Below are 25,592 nucleotides of genomic sequence, written 5' to 3' on the forward strand. Positions count from 1 at the left end.
AAGGCTCCCCTTAGCTCGAAGGTAAGCAAGCACCACATTCGCTTTCCTTCCTGTCCTTCCCTCCCCAGGACTGAAAAATAAGACACGTTGAGTTTGTTGATTGATTCAGTGACAAAGTTTGCATTTCTAAAGTGAAGATAGCAGGCAGCCGGGTAAACGGAGAACAATGAGTGCTAATTAAAGGTCTCCAGAAGGTTGGAGGGAGAAATACATCTGAGGGCAGCCACCGGTGGGATAAAGGACAAGGAAGGGATAGTTTTCCAGTGCTCTGCGTTCATGCATATGCAAGCACATCCTGAGTTAGGAGGGCTGGCAGTGCGTCAGATGAGCAATACAAAAGATCGAGGCATCCAGACACAGCTGTATTCCAAGGCAGTCCGAATAACCAGGCGAGAGGCAGCAGCAATGACCAGCAGGATTTGAAGGTTTATTTTCAGCACCAAAGTTTACCGACAACCGTGTTGCAGGAACTGAAAGGTATGGGAATTTCTGTGCTCTGTGGGTTGTTTCTGTCATGGTCCTACCTTTGCTGCAACGCGCGAACAGAATTAAATGAAAGATTCAGCTTGGGTCGCTGATTCCTCCCATTGCAGCAGGATTCTGTTCGCTCACCTCCCTGAGCTGTTGGGACTGTCAGCCACTGACATGAGGTGCCTCATTCACTTTCACCAGCTGTGGGAGCACCCGTGTGCCCCTTTCCCAACCCTGTATGACGGGGAGATGAGCAGAGTTGACCAGCAGCGAATTGAATTTGGTTGACAAATGTAAGACTCCCTCAAGTTCCAAAACGGCACACACTTCTGGAGTGAACAGTGTCAGGCGTTATATTGATGCAGGGCGTTCGCTGAATATTCACCAGCTGTCAAATTGTGAATTGCTTATGTGACATCAATACATCAGTTCCAGTTTGCTGACTGACACTCCAACCCCCTCTTAAAATTGCACAGCCCCAAACAGCAAGGAAGATTCCAAACAACCCTTCACCTCAGTAAAGGGCAGCGCTCCAAAAGCTTGTGATTTTAGATAAATCTGCTGGATTATAACCCGGTGTCATGTGACCTTGTTCACCCCAGTCCAATAGGGGCACCTCCACACCACATAAAAGCCAAATGAAATGCTGGAAATTGGAAACAGAAACAGACATTGCTGGAAAAGCTCGGCAGGTCTGGCAGCATATGTGGAGAGAGAGAAAGCAGAGTTAATGTTTCTGCTCCAGTTCTGAAGAAGGGTCACTGGACCTGAAACCTTGTTGATTCTTTCTCTCTACAGATGCTGCCAGATCAGGGTAGATCCCATTCTAGTGTTGTATAAAGGGATCATTAACTGCTTCTAACTCCGCCGTTAGATAATGTCAAAACTGGTTCAATTTGTATCACTGGAAGCTCTGAGGCAAATGACTGTGGGTTTGAGTTCCAATTCTCTGTGCTGAACTTTGCCCGCACCCTCCCCCAGTTGTGTTTCCAGTATGAGCACACACAAAACAGAATAGATGCCCATATTCACTCTGACCCACCCTGAGCTCACCCCGAGAACACAGAGTGGGGGTGGTCAGCAATATTCACAGCACTGTCACCAGATGTAAATCAGTAATTGTTAAAAGCTCAGTGAACCACAATGTTATCCTGCCCTTCTCATAATATGCTTGGTGCAGCAATTGGGCTAGTGTGGTAAAACATGGTTTTACAAATTGTTTTTTAAATTGCAGGAAGAAAGGGCTGGGGTTATTTGTGGGCAACACGGTGGCACAGTGGTTAGCACTGCTGCCTCACAGCGCCAGAGACCCGGGTTCAATTCCCGTCTCAGGCGACTGACTGTCTGGAGTTTGCACATTCTCCCCGTGTCTGCCTGGGTTTCCTCCGGGTGCTCCGGTTTCCTCCCACAGACACAAAGATGTGCAGGTCAGGTGAATTGGCCATGTTAAATTGTCCGTAGTGTTAGGTAAGGGGTAAATGTAGGGGTATGGGTGGGTTGCGCTTCGGCGGATCGGTGTGGACTTGTTGGGCCGAAGGGCCTGTTTCCACACTGTAATCTAATCTATTAGCTGTGGAGGGTGTCTTCCCGTAATAGTAACACCCCTCAGAAAATGAAGACCCACCCTCCTTCTTCCTATTTGTAAGGAGTTTAAAATCCACCCCACACCACCTTTGTGCCACCAACTCCCCACCCCTCTCACCGCAAGCTTGCCAAACCCTCACCGCCCAATGCTCAGGCTTAACATGACCCAGGACCTTCTCCACCACCAAGCTCTGGCCTACTGCACATGCCTACATACATACATGGGATATATGACATAGAAACAGGCTATTCCACCAAACCAGTCTACCTTGGTGATTATGCTCCACTGCAGTCATAGGGTCATAGAGATATACAGCACGGAAACAGACCTTTCGGTCCAACTCATCCATGCTGACCAGATATCTTAATCTAATCTAGTCCCATTTGCCAGCACTTGACCCATTATCCCTCTAAACCCTTTCAATTCATATACCCATCCAGATGCCTTTTAAATGTTGTAATTGTATCAGTCTCCACCACTTCCTCTGGCAGCTCATTCCATACACGTACCACCCTCTGCGTGTCCCTTTTATATCTTTCCCCTCTCACCCTAAACCTATGCCCTCTAATTCTGGACTCCTGCACCCCAGAGAAAATACCTTGTCTATTTACCCTATCAATGCCCGTCATGATTTTATAAACCTCTATAAGGTCACCCCTCAGTCTCCGACGCTCCAGGGAAAACAGCCCCAGCCTATTCAGCCTCTCCCTGTAGCTCAAATCCTCCAACCCTGGCAACATCCTTGTAAATCTTTTCTGAACCCTTTCAAGTTTCACAACATCTTTCTGATAGGAAGGAGACCAGAATTGCACACAATATTCCAAAAATCATCTAACCAATGTCCTGTACAGCCACAACATGACCTCCCAACTCCTATACTCAATGCTCTGTCTAAAAAAAGAAAGGATACCAAACACCTTCTTCACTATCCTATCTCCCTGCGACTCTACTTTCAAGGAGCAATGAACCTGCACTCCAAGGTCTCTTTGTTCAGCAACACTCCCCAGAATCTTGCCATTAAGTCTTCTTTCACATTTCCTCATTTCAATCTTCCAACATAATCCCTTCTCCCTGACATCTAACTTTTCCTTAAATGCATCTGCACAGTTTGCTTCAACTACTCCCTGTGGTAGCAGGTTTCATGCTCTCACCATTATTTGAGAAAAGAGTTTTCTTCTGAATTCTCTGTTAGATTTCTCAGTGACTGTGAATCCCTACGGTGCTAAAAGTGGCCATTCAGCTCATAGAGTCTGCACTTACCCACCAAAGAGCACCCTACCCAGACCCACATTATCTCCGTAACCCCACGTGGGGTTTTTCACTGTGGCTAACCCACCTAACCTGCACACCCCTGGACTCTATGGGCAGTTTTTAGCATGACTAATCTGCACATCTTTGGATTGTGGGAGGAAACCAGACCCCCCAGAGGAAACCCACACAGACATAGGGGGGAATGTGCAACCAGTCACCCGAGAGTGGAATCGAACCCGGGTTCCTGGTGTTGTGAGGCAGCAGTGCTGATCCCCGAGTCACCGTGCTGCTTGATGGCGTCTAACCCAAATATTAGCAGCCTTCACATACCCACTTTGCTAAAACCTTTTGTGAAGTTAAATTTCTCTATTAGGTCACCCCTCAGCTTTCTTTCTTTGTGGGAAAAGCGACCCAGTGTGTCAGTACTGTTACACATCCTGACAGATTTCAGGTATCATCCTCGCAAACTTCGCTATATCTTCACTGGAACCTCTCTGCTCTTTTAACAATATGAACTAATGACAATGACTAGATATGCATGTAGATTCGTTTAACCCAGATGCAACATGACCTCCTTATTTTTCAATTCTATCCTTTAGGAATAAAGCTGCATGCTTGATTTCATTTTTAACCAATGAAGCAATATTTAGCAGTCGGTATATTTATAATCATTTCTTCCTCAATCTTACCTAGACTTCCAGCTTTCCAACATTAAGATGCCTCCCTTTTGCACATTAAAAGGAGAATGGCCTCACCTTTACCTGTATCGATGTTCACTTGCCAATTATTTGTCTATTCTGCAAGTTACCTTTAATCGCAAAATATCTCAGTCCCAAAAATCCAAGGTGCTGCCAGGATTGATGGAGCTGCTGGCCAATCAGACTTATTGGGTTTTTCCACACATAATGTACTAAATCTGGAGGGAAGTCATCTTCCAAGCCCCAGTGCAGTACTGAGGGAGTGCTGTCCTGCCTTTGTGAAGAAATATTAAAGAGGAGATCCCCTTGACCCTCTCAGGTAATAGAAACCATTCCATGACATTATCTGGAAGAAGATTATGGAGTTTTCTTAGTGTCCTGACCAATATTAATCCTACTACAAATATTGCAACAAAAATAATCTGGTGGATCGATATATTTCTGTGGAAATTTGCAGTGTGCAAATTAGTTGCAATGGAGGGAATTGTCGAGATGCTGAAATGACATGGGCAGAGAAATGTGGCAGAATGACAGGAGAGGTTCAACAAGGCCTATCTTGACATCAGGAGCAACTCGCTATGTCCTTTAGTTACATTCTGAATGTCAAGGTGAAATTTCCACTAGGTAGTGGCAATTGGCTGATCAGGGGGGTTGATTACTGATAGTAAGCTTATTAACTGCAAATCTCACTTCATTAATGTGCCATTTCCAGGCATACCACCCCCACTGCAAACAAACAAGAGACCATGGAAGTTAGAGCAAGTACTTGGCCCCTTCAGCTCACTGCTTGCTCCAAGTAATTTTCCAGTGAAACACCAGGCACCAGTGTCTCCGTGCATACGGCATGGACACCGGCCATACATATCCCACAGCTATGGACACTTAAAAAGTGCTTCAATGGCTGTAGAGCACTTAGGAAATAGTTTAGTGACTGTGAATGTTCTTTATGAATGGAAACCTTTCTTTCTGAATGTACCTACAGTACTACAACTGTCTTGACCTTTGTGTAGCTCTTTAAAGTTCCAAAAGCCCATTGTATCGAGTATGTTAGGTACTGAAGGAAGTTTTGATGATTTCAAGGAATCATAGAGTCATACAGCATGGAAACAAACCCTTCCATCCAATCTGTCCCACACCAAGCTCGTCCCACTTGCCTCATTTAGACCATATCCCTACAAATCTTTCCTATTTATGTACTGATTTAAATGTCTTTTAAATGTTGCAACTGTACCTGCATCCAGCACTTGCTCTGGCAGTTCATTCCACACACGGGTCATCCCGTGCATAAAACAATTGCCCCCATGTCCTTTTAAAATCTTTCTTCTCTCTCATTAAAAATATGCCCTTTAATTTTGTACTCCCCCACACTCGGGAAAAGACCCTAGTTATTCATCCAATCTATGTCCCTCATGACTTTATAAACCTCTCCTCAACCCTTTAACCTCATACACTGCAGCGAAAAAACTCCCAGTCTATCCAGCCTCTCCTTGTAACTTAACCCTTACATTCCCAGCAACATCCTGGTAAATCTTTCCCGAACCCTTTCCAATTGAACGATATCCTTCCCAAAGAAGGGAGGCCAGAACTGTACACAGTACTCCAGCTGTGGAGCTTCTTTAGTGTGCTGATCTCCAGTAGTCCGAGAGGCCTCACCAATATCCTGGACAACGCTAACATGACATCCCAACTCCTGTACTCAAAGTCTGACCAATGAAGGAAAGCGTGCTAAACTGTCCTGTCTACATGTGACACAAATTTCAAAGAATTATGTACTTGAGCCCCTAGCTCTCTCTGTTCTCCAACATTACCCAGTGCACAAACTAGTTATTCACATGATGCAAGAGACCATGGTGCCAGCTGTAATTGATCATCAACAGCAGGATTAGGATCTGGAAGGAAATGACAAGGGTTATCCACTAACCATATGGTTAATAAGTTGATATCGCTCTCTTTCTCTCTCTCTCTCTCTCTCTCTCTCTCTCTCTCTCTGTCTCTCTCTCTCTCTCTCTCTCTCACACACACACACACACGCGCTCACACGCACACGTGCAGTATACGTATGGGTAAAGCTGTGCTATCACACAAGAAGGGTTTACAGTAAAACATTATTATATTGACACATCGTATTTAGTTCTTGCAAAGTCCTGCAGTGCTCAATAGAGCTGGCCTCAAGCTTCATGCTATTTCTTCACAACCTTTTCATCAATCATGTGGTGAACAGCTGAGGAATAGGAGTGTGAGCATTAGGACAGAGAAGAACAGAGAGACAAAACAAGGAAGAGAGGTAGCAATCTAGACAGCTATTTATTGGCCAAGTTATTTGTAATTCATCCACAGGATGTGGGTGTTGCTGGTGAGGCCACTGTGGATTACCTAGAGGTTAGTTAAGAGTTAACTACGTTGAAGCAACAAATAAAGCAGATTGAGTAAGGAAGGCAGTTTCATTTCCCCAAAATGTTAGCAATGGGTTTTCCTGACAATCATCAATTGTTTCCTGGTTATCATTAGAGTCTCAATTCCAGGCGATTATTGAATTCAGATTCCAGCATCGGTCAAACCCAGGACTCCAGGTCTCTACCGATAATGCCATGAGACCAACACCTCCGCTGATGATGGGAGAGTGAGTGCTATCTCCCTGAGAGAGGATACAGATTCATTAATTGTCATGACCACAGATTGTAAGCCTGGATCACCTATGGGGAGCAATCTTACTAATCTGTTAGAGGACAAACAGACTGTTGTGACACACTAAGACTCTTTTCACATTGTAACCCGCTGCTACGATGCTGTGTGCACTCAGACATTGAGTGGGTGCTGCTTCACCTGCAATGGAGGCTGGGCCATTGGGTATCAGGTGCTGCATATGGTTTGGCTCACAAATATACAGGTGGCTGTGGCTGGAGAGAATGGTTCCAAGCTCCGTACTGCAGGATTGCCTCAGGGTCCTTGGCATTGGAGGCAGGGTTTCTCTCAGAACTGCCAGTGCACCAGCCACTTGGTTCTCCATATTCATCCACCTCCTTAAGCAGACTACACAACTGATGGCCACATCGGAGTTCTCAGCAGAGTATGACACTTTTCCTCTGATGGAAGGGCAGGAGAGTTGGAAGAACACAGCAGGCCAGGCAGCATCAGGAGGTGGAGGTCAATGTTTCAGGTGTTACCCTTCTTCAGGACTGGGGGTGGGTGTAGGGGGGGGGGGAGTTGCAGATAAAGGGGGTGGGGGGACAGGGTGGGTGTGGGGGGGGGGGGAAGCTGCAGATAAAGGGGATGGGGGGACCAGGGTGGGTGTGGGGGGCAGTGGCAGATAAAGAGGATGGGGGTGACAAGGTGGGTGTGGAGGTAGCTACAGATAAAGGGGGTGGGGGGGACAGGGTGGGTGTGGGGAGGGAGCTGAAGATAAAGGGGGTGGGGGACCAGCGTGGGTGTGGAGAGGAGCTGCAGATAAAGGGGGTGTGGGGGACAGGGTGGGTGTGGGGGGGAGTAGCAGATAAAGGGGGTGGGTGGGGGACAGGGTGGGTGTGGGGGCAAGCTGCAGATAAAGGGGGTGGTGGGGACAGGGTGGGTGTGGGGACGAGCTGCAGATAAAGGGGGTGGGGGGACCAAGGTATGTGTGGGGGGGAGTTGCAGATAAAGGGGATGGGGGTGACAAGGTGGGTTTGGGGGGAGCTACAGATAAAGGGGGTGGGGGGGAACCTGCAGATAAAGGGGGTGGGGGGGAGCTGCAGATAAAGGGGGTGGGGGGACAGGGTGGGTGTGGGAGAGGAGTTGCAGATAAAGGGGGTGGAGGGGACAGGGTGGGTGTGGGGGGGAGCTGCAGATAAAGGGGTGGGGGGAAAGGGTGGGTGTGGGAGAGGAGTTGCAGATAAAGGGGGTGGTGGGGACAGGGCTGGTGTGGGGGCAGCTACAGCCAAAGGGGGTGACGTGGTCAGGGTGGGTGCGGGGGCAAGCTGCAGATAAAGTGGGTGGGGGGACAGGATGGGTGTGGGCTGGTAGTTGCAGATAAAGGGGGTGGTGGGGACAGGGTAGGTGTGGGGGGAGGGAACTGCAGATAGAGGGGGTGGGGAGGACAGGGTGGGTGTGGGGGGGAGCTGCAGATAAAGGGGGTGGTGGGGACAGGGTGGGTGTGTGGGGAGCTGCAGATAAAATGGGTGGGGGGTACAGAGTTGGTGTGGGGGGGAAGCTGCAGATAAATGGGATGGGGGACAGGTGTGTGAGGGGGGGAGCTGCAGATAAAGGGGGTGGGGGTCAGGGTGTGTGTGGGGGGAGAGCTGCAGATAAAGGGAGTAGTGGGAGAGGGTGGGTGTGGGGAGGAGCTGCAGATAAGGGGGTGGGGGGGACAGGGTGAGTGTGGAGGGGAGCTGCGGATCAATGGGATGGGGGGGACAGGGTGAGTGTGGAGGGGAGCTGCGGATCAAGTGGATGGGGGGACAGGGTGGGTGATGGGTGGAGCTGCAGATAAAGGGGATGGGGGTGACAGGGTGAGTGTGGGGGGGGGAGCTGCAGATAAAGTGGGTGGGGGAGCAAGGTGGGTGTGGGGGGAGCTGCAGATAAAGGGGGTGGGGGAACAGGGTGGGTGTGGGGGGAAGCTACAGATAAAGGGGGTGGTGGGGAGAGGGTGGGGGTGGGGGTGAGCTGCAGATAAAGGGGGTGGTAGGCACAGGGTAGTCTGTCTATTTTGGATTCCAGCATCTGCTGTTTCTTTTCCTCTGGTGAGCTGGCATCTGCTCTATCCTTGCCCTCTGCCTGATCTGCATTCCATTGTCTTACCATATGCACCAATAATCTAGCATCTTGTGGTACGTAGATTATCAGGATCAGAGTTGATGGCTGCATATGTGAATTCATCTGTTGGTTCTACATCTTTGTCACTCCCTTGGTGATACCTTGGCCCAAACTCCCACACATCAGAAAGGGGTAAAAAGAAACCCCAAGTCTAGGAAGTTTGGATTGTGTTGTTCTGTTACAGGGAGTGGTAAAGTCAGTATTCCACCTTGGAGCTTGTAAACCAGAAGGTGTAGGATGAGGAGGAATGGGATGTGAGGGGGAGGAGAGTTCAATGTAAAGATACCATCACCTTAGATGGTTGCAGCATGGCTGCTGGCTAAAACGTCAGCAATGCACATCTGAGGACTGGTCAGTACCATCTCCTTCATGGCAATTAGGACAGGGGGAGCCGCCTGTCTTGTCTGTTATACTCCTGCTACCTGCATCTGTGTGCACCACCTTGTCCGGCAAGAGAGAGTATGGTATATAATTGAGTGTGGCTGATGGGACTGTCACAATTAAGTAACAGTTTTTAATTTATTTATGGGATGTAGGCTTTGCTGACAAGGTCACTAAACAGTGTGCATTTATAATTACCTTGAGGAGAAAATAGGTTACTTTCTCAGACCAGTGACATCTGTGTCGTGAAGCCACAATAATTCAAGGGAAGGCATTCCACAATTTTGACTGTTCAGTTTCCAATTCCAAATAGTGCGCAAATACAACAGGAGCTTGCAGGTGGTAGTTGCCCCATCTGTCTGGTGCCCTTTCAAGTGTAAAGGGCATAGACTGAAAGGTGTTGTTTTAGGAAGTTTGGAATGTTTCTGCAGAGCACCTTGTCGCTGGAACATGTTGCTGCCGGTACTGGAAAGGGTGATGATTTAAGGTGGCTGATCGTGCACTGATCATGCGGCTGCTTTGTCTTGGATAGTGTTGAACGTGCTAATGTCCAAATCTGGATCATTTGGCATCTCCAACCTTATCTATCTAATAAGATTATGGCTGCTCTGATTGTGGCCTCAATTCCACTTTCCTGATACCTCTGATACCCTTTGACAATCTAACTGCTTCCTCACAGCGCCAGAGACCCGGGTTCAACTCCCGACTCAGGCGACTGACTGTGTGGAGTTTGCACGTTCTCCCCGTGTCTGTGTGGGTTTCCTCCGGGTACTCCGGTTTCCTCCCACAGTCCAAAGATGTGCGGGTTAGGTGAATTGGCCATGCTAAATTGCCCGTAGTGTTAGGTAAGGGGCAAATGTAGGGGTATGGGTGGGTTTCGCTTCGGCGGGTCGGTGTGGACTTGTTGGGCCGAAGGGCCTGTTTCCACACTGTAAGTATTCTAATCTAATCTAATCTAATCTTCCTCTGCCTTAAACTGTTCAAGGACCTTATCTCAACTGCTTCCCAAAGCAAGAGAGTTCCATTGGTGATGACTCTCTGAGAGACGGTCTCTCCAATTTACGTAGGAAACTCCTTATTTTTAAACTGTCTCTCTTGGGTGTAGTCTCTTCTACAAGAAAAGAGCATCTTTTTGGTGCCCATCTTGATAAGATCTTATGTGTAAAAGCCTCCCACTCTTCTAAACCCCAGTGGATACAGGCTTAATCTGTCAAATCTTTCTGCATAAGAAAACAGCTTCATTCCAGGAGTTAGTAAAATAAAATATCGTTGAACTGCAATGATGTCCTTTGTTAAATAAGGTGCCTGAAACTGTATGCATAGTCTAGATGTATTTCCACCAATGCCCTGTACAATTGGAGCAATGCTTCACTGCTATCATATTGCATTCTCCTTACAATAAATGATAATCTTCCATTTGCCTTGCGAATCACTGCTTGTGTCTGCATACCAACCCTTTATAGTTCATACACCAGGACATCCAGATCCTTCATCAACCGCAGTTACCCAAGCATTAATATTCTGCCTTTTTGTTTTCCTACCAAAGTGAAGAAAGTCACATTTTTTGACATAACGCGCCATCTGCCAATTTTTTGCCCATTCACTAAACTTGTCGGTGCACTTTTGTAGGCATCTATGACTTTTTCACAACTTACTTCCATACCTATCTTTGTGTCATCAGCAAATTTACTGATCTTACAATTTGCCCCTACATCCAAGTCATTGGGTTCAATATTTTTGGCTCAGTTCTCTCCAGTAAGTTTTTCTGGGAGAGCTTTTTGCTGCAAGGTTCAATGGCATTTCTCATGGTATCTTACTGAACATACCTCGTTAATTACCCTGCCTGTCCCTATGGTGACTCTCAGATCTGATCTTTATCTCCGTCATACCATGTACCATTCCCAGAATAACTTGCCATTCAGTGAATATCTGCCATAAGACTGGAATCCTTTGCATCCCCACCAAGTTGAAAAGGCTGACATGCACCCGGACAGACATTAGCAATGAAGCATTTCCCCTGACTGTGACACAGCAGCCACACAGCACATGGCTGACACATCCTCACAGATGGAGAAAGTGAGGACTGCAGATGCTGGAGATCAGAGCTGAAAATGTGTTGCTAGAAAAGCGCTGCTGAAGAATGGCTCATGCCCGAAACGTTGACTCTCCTGCTCCTTGGATGCTGCGCTTTTCCAGCAACACATCCTCACAGATGCCCCATTCTCTTGCCCTAATTGCTGTTTAACCATCAGGCCATGCAGTTTACCTGGTCTTAGCTACAGTCAGTCTAAACACTGCCTCCGCTATTCTGTCCCGAATACCTACTGGACTCCCCCCACCTTGTCATTGTATAGTGGGGGAACATCACATACAGTCGGTTCTGATATAACGTGATAGTTCCATTCCTTTGCGACCCCATGTTATAAGAAAATTGTGTAAAAGCAACATCATTTAAACTAATGAGGCCAGAATCATGTTATAACCGATACAGAAAGGAAAGTTCACGTTCTACAAATGATGGTCTAAATTCTTCCTTCGCGTTATAGCCAATTCACATTGAGGAAGCCCGCATTACAGCAGAACCGACTGTATGGCAAGTAATTGGACAAATGTAGACATGTGCTTTGGTTGGAAACCAAGCACAAATGAAATGAGTAGAGGCTGCAAATCGCCCCGACAATGCAAACCCTTCCTCCCACAGCCTCCTTGGAAGTTTCACCAGGGATGGAACGCTTTCGGCCAGAACTCGCCTCTTTTGAAGTTATTGCTGCTTCCTATGTGCATCATTGAGTTGGAAATGAAAGGTATGTAATCATGGTGCCTTTGATCAGCATTTGAAACCGAAGCACATTCGGCCTGCATTATGGATGGGTAAAGAAATGATTGTGAATTAAATGTAGCTGGAGTTAGCAAATGCATTGATTTGGCCCTTCAGTGTCCTAGTGCCCAACAGATATGGATCCAGCCATTTTGCTCATCAAACTGACATTGACACTGCCCACCCCCTGGCATTGCCCCTGCCATTTTCCAGTTGCATTTTGTATCTAGGGCATGGTGAGTAGTGGCAGGGACCATGGCACACAGTGGTCACCATCATTACCAGATTCTGCATGGTTGCCAGGTTACACCCCACCAGAGCCTCCGTGTCCCCCCCCCTTATTTTGCCCGACTTTGACTGCTCATTTCCAGGCATTTTCCCCATTTATGGGGACCCACCACATTGACCTGTGCCTCCGACTGTCCTTCATGTCTCTGAGCACTGACATTACACCTTGATGATGCCCACCCTGGCCCTCTATGCTCCCTGTGGAGGTCCCCCTGGTGGTGGACCCTGCCAACAACCTCTCCTCCTCTCCGGTGCTGTTGCCCTTACCCTGTAAACCTTGAGCATCTACCCCCCCCCATTACCGCCATTCTTGTCTCCACCTATACATACGTCTTTCATTACCCCTTCCTTAGCCTTGACATTCCCACCCCCTTTTTCCTGTGATTTCCCCCCACACCCGCAGTAGACAGATCCCTACAGATATGCACAATAACCAACCTGCCAGTGTGTGTGTGTGTGCAAAGGAGCCCACCAATACAGCAGCAATGATAACCTTCAGACAATGGCTGAAGCGCCAACACCCTAACAGACATGGCACGGCAAGGTATGGATGCCCCCGGCATACACGAGAAGTGAAAAGTGAACAAGTGCTAAGAAAGTAAGTGAGCAGCCCTGAGATGCAGCCTGGTCCATGAGCTGGTGCCTGCTCCTGAACACAATATGCCTTTTCACTCCTGCCAGGTCTGGGTCAAACTTATAGGTTGAGATACACAGTGCCTAGCAGAAATAGTTTATCTCAATATTTTGAGAACTTTAATCAAACCACTTCTTTACCTTCTAAATTCCAGGAGTACAAACCTAGTTTTGTGTAAATTCTTAAATTGATCGTCAAGTATCAATTTAATAAATCTACATTGCAAGCCAGTACATTATTAGTAAAGATGCAATGCCCAATATTACTCTCCAGTAATGATTCAATCAGGGCTTTATGTAGGTGAAGCGTGACTTCTATAAGACCATAAGAAATAGGAATGGGAGTAGGCCATTTGGCTCCTCAAGCCTGCTTTGCAATTCCATAGGATCATGGCTGATCTGACATTCCTTACGTCCACTTTCCTGCGTTTTCCTCATAACTATTGATTCCTCAACTGATCAAGAATCTATCTCATTCTTAAATATACAAAAGGACTTTACTTCCACAGTGAGGAGTTTCATAGAGAGAAGAAATTCCTCATCTCAGTTTTAAATTGGTGTCCCTTTATTCTGAGACTGTGCCCTCTGGTCCTAGCCTCTCTCAGGAGGGGAAATATCCTCTCAGCAACTTCAACCTTATTGCGTTCTGGTCCGTGAAGTACAAATGGCAATATTTCGTTAGTTTTGATCTGTGTACCTGGACCCTAAGTCTCTGAGTTTTGGTCACAACAGGACAGAGTCCTGCAGCTGAGAACTATACTGAGATTTAAACTGCTTAAATTAGTTTCCTATTTGCTAGAATCATATCAATCTCGCAAATCCTTACACTGCTCTTTTCTTAGTTTTAGTATTTTGAGCATCAGTATAAAATAAATCATTATTTTTCAAATGTTTTGTGAATCTGATGGCCACATACAAAGGTGAAGAAAGCAGGAATTAAAATGAAAACACTACAAATGCTCAGCAAAAACATTTCATAGAATCCCTATAATGTGGAAATAGGCCATTTGGCCTATTGATTCCACACCAACCCTCTGATGGACATCCAACTCAAACCCACCACCCCTGCATTTACCACAGTTAATCCACCTATCCTGCACATCCCTGGACACATGAGCAATTTCCCATGGCCAGCCCACCTGACCTGCATATCTTTGGATTGTGGGAGGAAACTGGAGCACCCAGAGGAAACCCCATGCAGACACGGGGTGAATGTACAAACTCCACACAGACAATCGCCCGAGGCTGGAATTGAAAACAGGTCGCTGGCGCTGTCAGGCAGCAGTGCTGACCACTGAGCCACCGTGCCACAGAATAGGATGAATATCAATACCAAGAAGAGACAAAATGTTGCCAACTTTGCCAGGATTGACCAAGACAGAATTATATCAGCTTTGCTGCCCCTGTGCTTCAGAACATTGACAAAAGTGAGTCCAAAATCCCATTTACTCAGCCATTGTAGACAGTAGCAAGACAGTAGATTGAGAAAGTTCAGTCCCATCATTGAAGTACTGTAGTTTGTGAGAATCCAATACATGATCATGGGATGTCTTAAATAAATTACTATGTTTTACTTTGTGTTTTAATACTTGTAAAAATTAGAATTTGTAAAGGTTGATTTTCCTCAGCCAGTACTATTGAGAACGATTTGAGTTGTGCATACTGTTGTGCAAGCCAAGAACATGCCCTCAGCACCCATACTTCCTTTAAAGTCTAATGTCAATGCTATTTGCATCTCCAATGGGCATACACTAGGCACACTTGTGGGCTTAGGCCAAATGGAAGAGGAAGTCCAGACATTCCAGTGATCTTAAAGACAGTATGACTGTATGGTGTGAGTTTCTCAATGTAGCTTTGAAGGTCTAAGTTTAGATATAATTTTGTTGGTTCTGCAGGGAAGGAAACAATGCACTCTTTGACAAGGAGATTGAAAATCTACAGCTGACATCTACATATTGAGCTGTCCTTACTCCAGCTCGTTTATTTCCCCCTCGCACAGGGACAGCTTGCACTAATCGCGCTGTCTTTCAAAATTATGCAAGTGAACAATGAATTCATTGAGAGTCACAGCTTTGGTTTTAAAAGCTTTCAAATCCATTTTGCCAGCCCCAAGAACAAAATCGTCATGGCTCTTTTCCTGTCGTTTATTGCAGCATGTCGATCAATCTACTGGTGCTGATTTACCAGGCTGGAGTGACAGCATTACTGCTGCAGGAATCTGAGTGTTCACGCTGTCTGGTTTGAGAGACAGAACAATTACGTAGCCCTGTCATGCCAAGAAATGGGTGGTGAAACTTCAAAACCAAGAATAGGTGTGAAGCATGATGGTGCAGAAATTGGAGATGGATGCTGGCTTAATGCTGGTGACATTTCTCTTCTTATTCAAGATGAGATGAGGTCATGTCGGGTAAGCTGTAATCATGGTTCTGGAGGATGTTGGGTGTATGCCTTTCAGTGGTTGTCCAGGGAGTTGTGGTATTTTCCCGGATGACCATTCCTGGTACCTTGTGGTCACTGGATAAGTTTTATTTGTGGTCATTTGCTTCTCATTTCCTGCTTCCTGGGAACTTAGCATTCTCTGGATGCACGGAGCAGGAAAAGACACCCTGAATAGTCCTTTGTCCTTGCTTTGTGCTGGGTCTACCTCATGATTAGTGGTTTAAAAAAAAAGCGTAACATCGCCATAGTCTTCCCGGACCATAGGGCAGCTCCCTCAGTAGAGAGAGAGAGAGACAACTGGTGGTGATTTAACCTGAGGGTCCCTGTACCTCAGGTGAGGGAGAGATTAAGAAGAAGGACCTTCATGGTCACCTCAGCCAGTGTAGGGATTAAACCTGCACTGTCAGCATTACAAGTCAGCTGTCCAGTCATCTAAGCTAACCAACTCCCAATTAGTGGGGAGGATTCCCCACCATATGGAAGAGGTACTGTTCTTAGATAACGGGAAAGTTCAATGCATTCCAACCACATTTGATCAGAGAAAATTGTTAAGGCCTTAGTGAGCTCATCTGCTGATTTGAAAGCTGGAGTAACACCCCTGATATTCACCTACTGCCGTATATAACATCAGTAGGATGTGTGGAGCCAATGTACAGGAGAGATTTTAGAAAGTACTTCTGTACACAAAGGGTGGTAGAAGTTTTGAATTCTCTTCCACAAATGGTAGTAGATGCTGAATCAGTCGTTAGGTTTAACTGAGATTTTTTTTGGTTAAGCGAAGGTATGAGGGAGATGGGCCAAAAGCAGGTATGTAGAGTTAGGCCACAGATCAGCCATGATCCCATTGAATGGCGGAACAGACTGGAGGCAATGAAAGGCCTACTTCTGTTCCTAGAATGTGACAAACATTAGAACCTTCAGAAGTAGAACCTTAGAAAGCAGGAGTGTGTGATTTCTGCACTTTATCTAATCCTAGTAAAACCATACATATGAAAAGGTAAATTTGCAAAGTGCTAAAAATGTGTGTGCCACAATTAATCTTGAACAACTCTTTCTCAAGTTGCAGGGATATTTTAAATGTAGACTAAAATCAAGTCTGTTCTTAACAATAAAACCCTTTCAGGTAAAAAAGGCTCCAAAAGGCAACCTCAGAAGCAACAACATCAGGTTGTTATGAGGGTTTTCGGCCATGGATTCTCCCATGAACCCATCTGACAGCCATGTATATGTAATTCCATTTCTGTGTTCTCTTCAGGCATTGTCAGGTGTAGCCACTTAAAAAAAAAACTGCAGAGGATGCTTGGATGCAACATTGTTCTGCTGTAGAACAAGGTAAACATTATTTTCCTCTGCACTGCACCCATTCCAAGTGAACAGAGAGACAGGGATCTGCAAAACCTTCCCCATCTTATTAATATATTGCGATCAGGTTACATTTGGTTTCCTTTAGCTAAGACTTTGGTGTATCCTTCTGCCCTGATAGCGTTCCCACTCCCATGCAACTCATTGAAACAAAAGCAAGAGAAATTCAACAGCAGTGTGAAAAGATTAATAGCTCCATCCAAAAAGAAATCCTGAGGTTTCCCTCGCCCTGGGATTTGCCTCTCCCTGGGAACTCAGCATTCTCTAGGTGCAAGGAGCAGGAAAAGACTCTCTGAATAGTTCTTATGACGTGAGGCAGCTTCTATCTAGTTCCAAGAGACCAGTGGATGTCACTAATCAGCTCTAAGTTGGCAAAGGGTTAGAGGGTTTGAGCCCTGGAGTGTCGGAGGATGAGGGGCGACCTTTTAGAGGTTTATAAAGTCATGAGGGGCATGGATAGGGTGAATAGCCAAGGTCTTTTCCCTGGGATGAGGGAGTCCAAAATTAGAGGGTATAGGTTTAAGGTGAGAGGGGAAAGATTTAAAGGGACCTTGGGGCAATTTTTTCACATAGAGGGTGATGTCTGTAAGGCATGACCTGCCAGAGGAAGTGGTGGAGGCTGCTACAGTTACAATTACATTTAAAATTCATCCAGATAGATATGGTATATGGGACAAATGCTGGCAAATGGGACTACATTTATCTAGAATATATGGTTGACATGGATGAGTTGGACCAAAGAATCTGTTCCCATGCTATATATCTGTATGATTCTATGATTGTATAATAGCTGGTATAGGTAACAAATTGTTTCAAATTGTTGTTGATCTAAGGCTGAGCCTGCGCACAACTGTTGGGGCAGAATCGAGGGAATTTCTCTATGCTGAGAATTTGCTGAAACTGACACTGGCTTAGCAAAACAGAACATGTTCTGGTTTCTCCTATGACAAGTTCACTGACCCATTATATTCCAAATGCTAAAAAGATTTAGGGTTAGGAAAATAGGAGTTGTGCTCGGTTGAATATAAGTGAGTAAAAGAAGTTGATTCATGCACAGACCAATATCCCCATTTTTATGTCAAAGAGCCAACTTTCAAATTAACCTGAAAATGACTGTAGCTAGTGCAGAGAGACATTTGGCTCCTGGCTAACCATCTTAATGATGATTGCTGACAGATTTTCAAAAATAATACATGTACACTCACCCAGAGGTAATTTGGTTGCTAGACTTGCAACACCAGCTCTTTCTTTCCTGACTTAAGTAAACATGTGCTATTCCTATTTATTTAGTGCCAAACAAAACACATTTTAGTGATGCACCTGTCTGAACACTGCCAGCTGGGAGCCAGTTAGCTGTCAATTTATTAAAGATTTTTTTTTAAAAAGTTTATGTTTTCGGTTACTCCACGTCCTGCCGTCCCAGCTTTTCTCCTGAATCGATTAACCTTTTGTTGAGAGAAGGTTCCGCACGTGCCCAAATGGCCATTATTTATTTACTGAGCCTGGTGTGGAGCTTTGGGGTCTCACTATCGAGTGCAATCCCATCGCTAACAAATATCAATATCACAGCACCCCTGCTTTACCTAGGCCAGCCTAGCCTTGCTTCTTACTGCAGTCACACAGCCAGGCAAATAGTCTCATTCAGGTAAAAACAATGACTGCAGATGCTGGAAACCAGATTCTGGATCAGTGGTGCTGGAAGAGCACAGCAGTTCAGGCAGCATCCAACGAGCAGCGAAATCTTGATTTCGCTGCTCGTTGGATGCTGCCTGAACTGCTGTGCTCTTCCAGCACCACTGATCCAGAAAATAGTCTCATTCATCAACAGCAATTCTGCATTCTGCTCCATTACCCTGATGTATTTATGTAAGGTGTGATTTGTCTGGGTAGCATTGCAAAACAATACTTTTCTCTATATCTCAGTGACAATAATAAATCAAATCAAATCAGGTGCCAGCACATTTGGCAGATGGTTTGTGATGCTGGGTGATGCCAACAGTGTGGGTTCAATTCCCCCACCAGCTGAGGTTATTATGAATGACACTCCTTCTCCATCTCTACCCTTGTGGTGACCCTCAGGTTAAAGTAGCACAAGTCTGCTCTGTCTCTAATGAGAGGGCAGCCCAATGGGCTAGGAAGATTTTACCTTTACAAAGAAAATAGCCGCACGTACTGCAAGCAAATGGACACACCTCAAAGTTTAAGCAGAGTAGTCCTAGTTTTGTCCACGGAGGCATATGCTGGTCAGGGAAATCTCACAGATTCATGGAATCCTTACAGTGTGAAAACAAGCCATTAGGCCCAAAGGTCCACACTGACCCTCCGAAGAGTAACCCATCCAGGCCTATTCCCCTCTTACTTTACATTTACCCCTGACTGATGTCCCTAACTTACACATCCCGAACACTACAGGCAACTTTAGCATGGCCAATTCACCTAACCTGCACATCTTTGGATTGTGGGAGGGAACCAGAGCTCCTGGAGGAAACCCACGCAGACATGGGGAGAAGCTCCACACAGGCAGTCGCCCGAGGCTGGAATTGAACCTGGGTCTGTGGCGCTGTGAGACGGCAGTGCTAACCACTGAGTCGCCTGGCACATTAAATCAATTCAGTGAGTCAAGGTCAGTGTGGGGGCAGGGCCAAGGTGCTCTCTGTCCAAGGGTGCATGCCTCTGCAGTCTGAAGGTTGGGTCAATCAGTCCTTCTGCCCAGCCTCACTGCACAGCTGGCACAGCCTTTTGCCTCTGAATAGCTCATTGGCTGGATGGCACAGATTGTATATGACCAAATATCCCACCTCCAAGTGGGCGTGATGGTCACCTACAACCCCATTGTTGTGAAACTTACTGCTGAGATACTCTGGTTCCACTCAACATTTACTACAATGCCTCACAACAGACTTGTGAGGAGCATTGCAAAAATAGAAATGGCTGGAAAAGCTCAGCACGTCTGGCAGCATCTTTGAGATTTAGCTGAAGCACACATGTGTTTGTCATATAAACTGTGAGGCAGCAAAGTGCAAAAAGCAACGCTGTGAGCATCTAGGTCAGTACAAAGTCAGTGAATGCTCAGAGCCCAAATGCATTCTGCTCCAGTCCATGAGATGGTGTTTGTCCCTGTGTACATAATGAGCTGAAAATGCGTTGCTGGTTAAAGTGCAGCAGGTCAGGCAGCATCCAAGGAACAGGAAATTCGACGTTTCGGGCAAAAGCCCTTCACGTCGAATTTCCTGTTCCTTGGATGCTGCTGACCTGCTGCACTTTAACCAGCAACGCATTTTCAGCTCTGATCTCCAGCATCTGCAGACCTCACTTTTTACCCTGCGTACATAATGGCCTGGCAGCAGCATTTCACTCCAAACTGCAGTATTGAAGGGGATAGCAGTATCCTAAATGAGTTGGAGATGTGCCATTAAGATGTGGTAAGATTAGTGCATGTCTTCTGGCTATAAGTATTTTGACTGAAAATCGTTAGAAATGTTTTAACGTATCTATGTTAAACCTAATGCAATTTTATATCCATTTAGGTCAGAATCACACTGGGTGCTCTATTTGCTTATGTGGAGTTAGTGAGAAAAAAAACTTCATTTGCAATGGGCGAAGGCTTTTTCGACAATTTTCTACATTTCAATTTTGACACATATTTTCAGTACCAGTGTATTTAATTTTGTAGATTCTTTATGAATATTTTAAAGTTTTTAAAAGTGTTTCCATAATGAGAGTAAAAGATTTATGTGGAAATTAACACTATTTGTTAATTCAGTTGCAAGACAATTGTAGTAGACGCAAAACAAAAACTCAAGAAGAGAGGGAAAAAACTTACATAGAATATAAACTTTCGCTGATCCTAAGAAAGCAGAAAATTGAAATACAACTGTCAAATCAAGTTGTCATCTACTTAAGTTAAATATAATTATGTCAGTGTTATGGGTACTAATGTTACTGTTGCATTTTCTCAAAATAAGTTGGTCATCAGTGCTAACACAATGGGCTGAATGGCCATTTTTCTGTGCTGTGACATTTCTTAGATTACTTACAGTGTGGAAACAGGCCCTTTGTCCACACCAACCTGCAACCCACCTTGGCCCATTCCCCTACACCTACAGGCAATTTAGCATGGCCAATTCACCGAACCTGCACATTTTTGGATTGTGGGAGGAAACGCACACAGACATGGGGAGAATGTGCAAACTCCACACAGTCAGTCGCCTGAGGCAGGAATTGAACCCAGGTCTCTGGCACTTTGAGGCAGCAGTGCTAACCACTGTGCCACCGTGCCAGCATACCAGCATAAGTAGTAGCCATGATAATGACAATAGTGATAATTAATGATAAATCAAGCATCATGTTTGTGTTACTCTCCAACTCTTCATCTCAGACAGCCCCTTGGGATCAAGTTTGAATTAGTTTCACTCTGGCTCTCAATTGGGTCTGAATGGCTGATCATCCAATGCACAATCTGTGGACTCTTCCAGATACAAGGCAGTTGATGCATGAAGGATTCTGTCAATGTATTGTTTGGAGATTTATGCACCTCCTCTGGCATCTTGGTTTTGCCCCTGCACATCCTTAAGGAAATCTCTGGATGAACTCAATACCTTCCCCTATGAGCATTCTCCAAACTTGTTCAGCCACAGGCTGGGCACTCCCGTGTTTGGGTGGATATATTGTTTTCTTATGGGATACTTCAGGAAATCCTTCATCATTTTTGCTGTGCTCCCAGCGTCTCCGATGCTGAGATGAGCATTGCTCAATTGAGTTCTCAATGGAGCAGTTGCAGCAGGAACTGGTGTGAAGATTTAAATGAGATGTCTCACTGGTTTTTGAGGGTATTCTGTGCCTTTAATGCTGAACAAGCTGGCCAGAGAGAGGCTGTTGCTGTTGTATATATTTAGTGACTGACATCCCTGCTTTTGTTGTCCACACCCTGAACCTTAATTTAATCATTCGTTGGTGATACTTTCATATGGATACTGACATCATGCTCATTTACTGATCTGAAAATCTACTCAAGCACTTCAAGTCCTGTATGAGCAAGAACTTCCTTCAATCCTGCATTGACAAGTCCAAAACCACATTATTGGGATGCCCCAAGCACTCTGTCTCTCAGCTCCCATTTCATCTTTCTCCCAAGCTTTTCACATTAAACCAGGTTAAAAAGCACAAAAACCTTTGTGAGCAATTCCAAAATATTTCTACACCTGGTCCATCTCATTTCTACTTCTGGTGAAGGTCTGATCTCTACCTTTGGCACCTGAACACGCAATTAGTCTAATCTCTCCTTGACAACCTCTTGAATTCCAACTCTTGAAAAATTACAATTCACGCTAAATCCCACCATGTTTGTCCTTTCTTGCAAGAAGCGTAATCTCATTTTTGCATTTTCATTGTCAGCCCTTATTTGTTACACACCTCTGAATGTATTCACTTCAGAATCTTTCCTCTCAATGATAAGTCTAGCCCCACTTCCCCCTTTACTACTCCAGCAACCTCCTTTGGCCTTAATCTCCAAAACATTCCCTTCCTCAGGCATTGTGGGTCAACCTACAGCAGATGGGATGCATCGGTTCAAGAGGGCAACTCACTACCGCCTTCTCATGGGCAAATAGGGACAGACAATAAATGCTGTTCAGCCAGTAACCCAATGTTCCACAAGTGAAAAATAATCATAGTTTTCTCTTTCCAATTTTAGCTTCATTTTCCCCTCCCTTTACTTCCCAAGTTACAGCAGTGACTAGCTTTATAGAACATAGAACATAGAACATAGAAGGATACAGCGCAGTACAGGCCCTTCGGCCCTCGATGTTGCGCCGACCGAGTCCTACCTAACCTATACTAGCCCAATAACTTCCAAATGCCTATCCAATGCCCGCTTAAATGAACATAAAGAAGGAGAGTTCACCACTGATACGGGCAGGGCATTCCATGAACTCACAACCCGCTGTGTGAAGAATCTACCCCTAACATCTGTCCTATACCTACCACCCCTTAATTTAAAGCTATGTCCCCTAGTAACACCTGACTCCATTAGCGGTAAAAGGTTCTTAGTATCTACCCTATCTAAACCCCTAATCATCTTATACACTTCTATCAGATCTCCCCTAAACCTTCTCTTCTCCAATGAGAACAGCCCCAAGTGCCTCAGCCTTTCCTCATACGATCTTCCTACCATTCCAGGCAACATCCTGGTAAACCTCCTCTGCACTCGTTCTAAAGCTTCCACATCCTTCCTATAGTATGGCGACCAAAACTGCACACAATACTCCAGATGAGGCCTCACCAGAGTCTTATACAACTGCAACATGATTATACAACTGCAACATGAAAAGTATTGTTTGAAAAGTAAGTTGTGATGTCTATTGCTCATGACATAGTCCATATCATTATAATTCTTCCTTCTTCTGTCTTTCTCCCAGTATTCTTACTGTCCCCAACCCCTCCTCTCTGCGTTTAGCAACAAAGTGTCTGCATTTGGAAGAATCCTCACAGTCTCAGCCTCATGCCTCAGCTGCAGCAACATACCTTTCCTGGAGTGGCTTGTGCTCGTGCAGACTTACAGCTGCCTGAATGGCCATCCACCTCAGGATCCCAGCTGCTGCCCTTAACTGGACGGTGAAACCCTCTTCATTGGCCACCTCCTGGAAGCTTGCAACACCGATAAGGTCAACTGACACCAATGGGTTTTGGACTTGCCTTTTTCCTGATAGCACTCAGATTCTGTACAGTGTGTGGCAAAAGTCAGGACTGTAAATGCTGGAGATTCGAACCAAGAGTGCGGTGCTGGAAAAGCACAGCAGGCCAGATAGTGTCCGTGGAGCAGGAAAATCGACGTTTTGGGCAAAAGCCCTTCATCCTGAAAACGTTGATTTTCCCGCTCCTCACTCCTGATGAAGGGCTCCTGCCCAAAACGTCGATTTTCCTGATCCTCGGATGCTGCCTGACCTGCTGTGCATTTCCAGCACCACTGTCATCTTGACTCTGGTCTGCAGTCCTCACTTACTCCTTCTGTACAGTCTGTGTCTGCCCACCAGCGAGGGCACAAAGGGAAAGTCATTTCCTCCGAATCCTAACGCGATTCTCACGTGTGTTACCCAGAGCTGAATGGAGCTTCCAGATATTCTCCATTTTCCACTTTCACATCTCATATTGTGAAGCTATTTGTAGCTGCTATTGTACAGTCAGCAGTCAGCAGCCATTCAGGCTGACGGATTCCATTCCATTGCTTCTTTCTATTTCCTCCTTTTATAAATCTGCAGCCACATTTCCTTCACAACTAGTCGCACCACCAGTTTTCAAACCAGAGAGCGGCAGATTGGGGTTGTGCTTTGTTCTGGCAGTGCACCAGCTCTGTGATAATTTTAACCAACCATAAAAATGGCATGGGCTCCACACTGACTCCTCTGTGCCAAAACCACATGGGTCTCACCTCCTGTTTACTACATGAAGCTGAAGATTGCCAGTGACAGATATGTGTACAACCTGCAGTCTCTCTTGTATACCAGGAAGTGATGGTGCATTTTCCAACTTTGTTTCTTATAATTATCTCATGGAAAAAATATGTTTGAAGTGGTGGTCCATGCCAAGAACCTCAACTCGCAAGCTCACACTCGAATATGTGCCACTGGCATGTAGGAGAATCAATTAAAAACCTATGGTTGTAATTAAGCTTTGACATCGGCCAGGTATAAATGTAGAAGAGGATAAACAGCCGATACATTGTGGGTTATAGTGTTATGCAGTTGCAGTGTAAGTAGACTGGCTTGTTTTACCTTGGCTTTTTTACAGTTAGAAAGTACTGGCATTTATTCAGCCTCTGAAATCTTGTGGCACGTCACAGCCAATTTTGGGAATACCTTGGAGCCAATTTGTACTCAGCAAGGTCTTGGAGACAGAAATGAGATAAATAACCACGTAATGGCCTGCAGTTCACTTTCAGTTGTATTACTTCTTACAGTGGCATTCCTCTGAAGAAGAAAAGATAATGGAATATGGAAGATGGCTTGCAAATGCATCAACCTTATCTCTAGCATTGAAATGCAGGCCTCCCCTTGGTTTGAAGTTGGGAATGTTTATGGAGCCTCTATTTCCAGTGTGTTATTTAATTGTCCGCCACCATTCCTGACTGGATATGACAGGAGCACGGAGCTTACATCTGACCTGCTGACTGAATGCTGAATTAATTAAGATGAATTAATTACGTAGAACATAGACCAATACAGCACAAAACAGGCCCTTTGGCCCTCGATGTTGTGTCAACTTGTGAACTGATCTAAGCCCATCTCCCTACACTATCCCATCATCATCCATGTGCTTATCCAAGAATTGCTCAAATGCCCCTAATGTGGTTGAGTTAACTATATTGGCAGGTAGGGCACTCCATGCCCTCACCACTCTCTGAGTAATTGACTTTGGGAGTCTGCTTGATTGCACTCTCTTGCAGACTTTAGTGGATGCTCCAAAAATGATGCTGATATTTTTTAGATTCAACAATAGCAATTAGTAAATTTTGAAAGGTTTCTGTATTCCTAATCTGATGGAAAATTGTTTTCTTTATTTTTTAAAAGTCATTTTCAATTATATAAAATCAGGCAACTTGACACTGATTACAGTCATCAAGAGTGTGTTGTTGGAAAAGCACAGCAGGTCAGGCAGCATCCAAGGAGCAGGAGAATCGACATTTCGGGCTGGAATCCTCACTTCCTGAAGCGATGGTCTGGCCCGAAATGGAGCCCACTTTCTCTGAACTGATTTGTTTTTGTGAGAAACATTTTTGTAACTTGGGTGGCACAGTGGTTAGCACTGTTAGAGACCTGGGTTCAATTCCCACCTCAGGCAACTGTCTGTGTGGAGTTTGCACATTCTCCTGTGTCTGTGTGGGTTT

General features: G+C 45.4%; 1 protein-coding gene across 3 annotated transcripts in view; it reads left to right on the plus strand.

Moving 5' to 3' along the window:
* Positions 1-346: 346 nt before the first annotated feature.
* sulf1 (sulfatase 1) overlaps positions 347-25,592 on the plus strand; it is a 390,572-nt gene continuing 365,326 nt past the window's right edge. For all 3 annotated transcript variants that reach the window (XM_060822708.1, XM_060822711.1, XM_060822709.1), the window contains exon 1: positions 347-477. The gene's annotated coding sequence lies outside the window, so the exon portion shown is untranslated. The remainder of the gene's footprint in view (positions 478-25,592) is intronic.

The sequence above is a fragment of the Hemiscyllium ocellatum genome, chromosome 4 (assembly GCF_020745735.1).
Source record: "Hemiscyllium ocellatum isolate sHemOce1 chromosome 4, sHemOce1.pat.X.cur, whole genome shotgun sequence".
NCBI lineage: Eukaryota > Metazoa > Chordata > Chondrichthyes > Orectolobiformes > Hemiscylliidae > Hemiscyllium > Hemiscyllium ocellatum.